Genomic DNA, 5,619 nt, shown 5'->3' with positions numbered 1-5,619 from the left:
CTACCTCATCGCATAATTTACATTTTTCGGCCAAAGAAAGTGAAATCCATGACTCCTTCAAACCGACCAGGGGAATGGTAGATAACTCAATTCAACATAGTGATTTTTCTGATTCTGGTGAAACATACGTACCAAATTTTTCACAGCTGTCTAGTGATGAAAATAGCAATATAGGAGAAGTTGTTTAAGAGAATTTTAATTCAGAACTGTCTAATAATACAGTGGCAGCTGATGAAAATTGTGGAAGTGCTTTGACTACAGACTCGAATAATGATGCAATTCCATCCAGCTCATACCGATCTTCAACATTCTCAAACTGAAGAAATTAATCCAAGTTTAACAAGAAAATGAAAGAGGATTGCAGACGGGTAGCTGTTTCGGCTAATTGCCTTTCTCAAGTGATAAGAATTTAAAATAAATTTTGTGGAAATTTTGAAAACAAAGTTTTCAGTGTTTTATTGTTACATAAAATGAATTTACATCAAGTAACGGTCAAATCCATCAATTATTTACAATATTTAATTATTGTAATAGCGACGGACATTGTTACATTTGGGACAAAACATATGGAGAAAAAGGATTGTTTAAAATTGCATCCTGTTTGTGGAAGTACATTTCAAAACTTCCTAGTACTGTAAAACATGTAAGGACATTTTCCAATACTTGGGAAGGCCAGAATTGCAACAAAAATATGGCAGCAACTATGTTATATATGTAAACACAATACAACATCTTGATTGACTTAAAATTCATGGAAAGTGGCGACTCATATTTAAAAGCAGATTCAATTCATACCACTATCGATAGGGCTAGAAAACACAAATCAGTTTATTCTACACGAGAATGGGCTCTTCTTATCGAAATGGCGAGAATCAAACCAGGGCCACACAAAAAAATTGTTCTAGGCTATAAGGACATGTTTGATTTTTAAGCTCTGACTACTCTCATGATTATGAGCACAAAGTTGAACGTGAATAATGAAAATGTTAAGTGACTTAAACTTATGTGGCTTCGTTTTGAAAAAAGTCAGTCTTTAACCATGCAGTATAAATATAACTTGTATATTGAAGATTTCTACTATTTGGATGTGTCAGCCACACGCAGGAGTACAAGAAAATCACCCACCTGGGAAGAAGTCTCATTGAAAAAAAAAATTCCAATCAACTGCCAATATCAATCGCCAAGAAAAAAGATCTATTATACTTGTGCAATGTTGGAGTTATACCCAAAGACTACAAAGGCGCGATAGATTCCCTACTGACCAAAGTCAATTTGCAAGACAGAGTTCCAATAGAAAGTGATTCTAAAAGTAAAATAGACTGTTGACGTTCTTTATTATGTTAACATCAATAGATACATGCATATAAATACATGTATGTTCTTCTATTTCTTTATTTTTATTTACATAAAACGTCCAATTATTAAATCAAAATACTGATGTAAACTTATTGCATATCCATACTTTTATTGCCAACTATTGTATGTCCATGCTTTTTTTTAAGTACTCTTCTTTAATTTTTTTGTGAGGTAAGGTTTTTATTTTTATTACCCATTTCAATTTCCTTTTAATGATTTATCATAAAAAAATTATACAAAGTTTAATGTTGAATGTAAAGCTTACACATTCAAAATCGATTTACTCAAAAAGTACATTCACGGACATACAATAAGTGTGCTTTAAGCCATCGATATATATATATATATATATATATATATATATATATATATATATATATATATATATATATATGTACTACAATTTACCATATTTTCCTTTGTTGCACGTAGGTGTGTTGACAAATATTAAGAAAATATAAATTATTTAAATTTAACAGCAACAGATAATAAACTGTAGACTAATTTAATTACCTAAAAAATAAAATTTATTAGCACCTACAATATTTACATCATTGTGTTTGAGTACTACAATATTTGATTTTATTTAAAAGTTTTAAGTTGGAAATCACATATTATTTTTTGGTCAAGATAGCGACTACTTGCGGACATGGATTGTCACATTGCTTTCGCAAAATTTTAATCAAAAGCGTTCAAAAAATGAAATAAAAAATTTTTGAAATGTGTAAAGTATAGTTAGTGCCAATCTACCCTACACTTCAAATGTGCAAATGTTGATTTTAACGACTTTAGTGCGAAAGTGCGAAAACTGTGACATTTTGGATAATGACTTATATGATGCTGTTGTAACAATATAGACAATATAGTACATAGACAGTAGCTGATCTTAGAGCCCATCCACTATCTGGATATTAGACAGCAGATTAGGGAACTCCCTTTCCAACAATAAGGCTACTAAGGACATTTATTTTCTTTTTTAAATCTATTAGTAATTTAAGTTTCAATTTTTTTTATAATATATACATATATATCTTGGATACTTAGGCCTTCAGCCTAAGTGGGTTACCAAAACAAGTTTGTGCACAATCCCTGGGTAGTACCCTCAACTTGCTGAATCCTTTTACTTGTCTTAATTTTATTCCCTATTTACTTTGAATTTGTTTATTTATTAAAATTTTATATAACACTTATAATAAGGTGTCAGGATATATAATCCAATTTTATGGTCAGTTGTTTGTACCTTCATAATATCAAATTGATGTAGTATTATTCCAATTGCTTAACTGACAATTGTCATAATTTTAAACTGCCTTTTCATACTGCCTTGTCATACTTTTTTAAACTGGTATAATTATTTTATTTTTTTGTAATATTTTAATTACTGTTTACTCCATGTAAGTTATTCAAACAGTTTTAACATACCCTTTTACCTCATTGTTAGAGGACTGTGTAGATCAATTTTTTTTGTATATATTTATATTTTTGGGTCCTGGTTTTGGGTAACTGTTCTTTGTAAATATATTTTGGGGAATATATTTCAGTAATTATTTTAGTGTATATAAATATAGCGTTGGTACATAAGTAGATTAAGATTATATAGTATAGTGTATAAAGCATTTCAGATTTTTCTTTGTTTCCCATAATCGTTTATTTCAGTTAGTATATAACTATATATCCCCAAATTGGAGTGATTTTTAAAATTCACCCTGGCGTCCATCTCAAGATCATCTTAGGATTGATCCAACTATCTTAAGTTACTACAGGCAAGCACACGTGCCGACCTCCTCTCTGAGCACAACTCTCATTCTCTTGAGCTAAGCCGATTCTCTTGTAGTGTTTACAGTAGCTTTATATTTTCTTTTGTATTGGTTACATTCCCTGTTTTTTGACAATTTATTTGAACCATTAATATTTTTATTCGCTACAGTTTATCTTCATTAAATATAATTTCCACTTAAAAGATTAACACTTTGTTTTTTTTCCTTTTTTATCCGCAACCGTTAGCTTTTGGCCTTACTCTTACATTATTTGTAACATTTACTTGACTATCGCAGGCTTTTTCCCTTTTTCATCCGCAACACTGTCTTGACCCACGATTAGTTTACCGTGAGATATATATGCTATAAAATATTATTTTATCAAGTTAAAATAATATACGATGACAATTTTTAAAGAAATGTTTATTGCTGACTATACATGTTTACAGAACTGAGTTTTGTTCGATACTACTAAAAATACATTACGAAATTACAGAAACCCCTAGTAGAGGGGAGGGAGTTACTAAGAACTATATAATTTTACCTTGGGATAAAAACGTAAATTACAACGTCATTCATATTGTCCTTATCAGAACCATCTACAGACCGGGGGATGCGACAAAAATAGCCGACGGATTTTCCGGGTACATACTTTCTAAGTGGAGGGATTATAATGAACAAATTTTTCTCAGAAATATGTAAAACTAATAAATATTTTATTCTTTACCTAAAATTTTAAAAATTATAACTATGAATCTAAATAAAATAAAATGGAAAAATAATATGAACTAAATTATAATGAGACCGAACAAATGCCATTGAGGATTTTTTATATACCTGGAAGTGTATTTCGAAATTCTAAAAAATCGTAAAGATAAAATAAAAATTCTAAATTATAAAATAGAATTATTAAATAAATTAAATAGTGTTAACCATATTGATTCAAATACAGATAAGATATCTAATATAAAACCAGCCCTGTCGAAATTAAACCATAACTATAAAATTTCTACAACTTAATTAACAAATATAGCACATATTACTAGCAAAAACGATGAGAATTCTGTTTGTAAACAAAAACAAGACCATAACAAAATAACACACAAACAGCTGTCTACAGAAATTTTAAAAATAGAAACATACAGAAAACTACCATTACCAGAATCTAAAGAAGAATGGACTGAAGTAAAAAGGAATAAACACAGAAGGAGAAGGATAAACAGACCCCAGTTTGTACTAGCATCGAAGAAACTACTGCTAGCATAAAGCATGTTCCTAAATTCACCGACTTGCATGTCTACAGAGTTGACCCAGTTACCGATGTAGCCATGTTAGAAAATCTACCCAAATCACACTTTAAGTTTTTATGTGAATCTATAACATCCAAACATCCAACCCTATAGGCATCTTTCAAGGTAATAATCTATCAAGCGAATTTTAAGAAGGCTACGGACCCATCGATCTGCCCCAAAAACCCAAGTGTTAAGTTTTTTACACCTTCGGAACAGTTTCAAACCACAATCCCAGAGGTAATTCTTAACCCAGAAGTATAAATAAAAAAATTATAAATATATAAAGTATTACTGTTAAAAAATCTTGTAAAATTATTTTACATATTAGAAACTTTAAGAATATAAATATAATTTATTTGACAGAATTATAAGAAACAATTGACTCGGTAAATTACGATCACGTCGAACGTTATAACATAATCTACTACTACACCCGTGACCATCCAGTGACAAATTCAGTAGAGATGGTGGCGTAGGAGTATGGATTAAAGATGGAATCAAAGCAAACAAAATCAATGTTCCAGAGTTTTGTGCTAGTAAACATGATTTTTATGACATGTATTCTTAATTTAAAGCTAGTTTCATGTAATCGAAGGAATTCTATTCAATATACTATAATCAATAAAATTGTCCCAGGAACGCCAATTAAAAATATTGACGTCATTTTAAAAGTATTTACTTTAAGATCTTATTTTTCTTCCTCTTTATAAGCAATTCTGCCTGTTCATTGGTGGATTAATACCTCTATGAAAAGTTGTCACTTCATCTTTTGCGCGCTCGTCCGATATTTCTTCTGCCGATTGGCACTAACTTTAACATCTATAATAGGTATATTATGTCTGAATTGTCAATACGAATAACTCAGAGAAAATTTAATTATTAGCAAAATTTTTAATATCACCAAATAGCCAAAACAAAATATGAAACTGTGTTTGATTTGTATTTTAAGAAAGGCAGAGAAAATTTCCGAAACTTTAAAAATATCAACTGTATTTTGGAAACTAAAAGTGTGGTTTATTTAAAAAAAAAAATAGTAATGTGTATTAAGAAACCTTTAAAAAATCGTTTCAGAATAAAGCACACTTGTTTAAGCTTGTGAAAAAAAAAATAGACAGTGAATAGGTCTATATCTTTTTGCCGTTTGCCAAGCAACTAGTTACATGATATTGTTATCACTAGTGCCCAAAAAAAGATTAAATTATACCTACCCTCGT

Source organism: Diabrotica undecimpunctata, chromosome 4, assembly GCF_040954645.1.
Source record: "Diabrotica undecimpunctata isolate CICGRU chromosome 4, icDiaUnde3, whole genome shotgun sequence".
Lineage (NCBI taxonomy): Eukaryota > Metazoa > Arthropoda > Insecta > Coleoptera > Chrysomelidae > Diabrotica > Diabrotica undecimpunctata.
The sequence above is the reverse complement of the archived record's forward strand: the minus strand, read 5'-3'. Positions refer to the sequence as shown.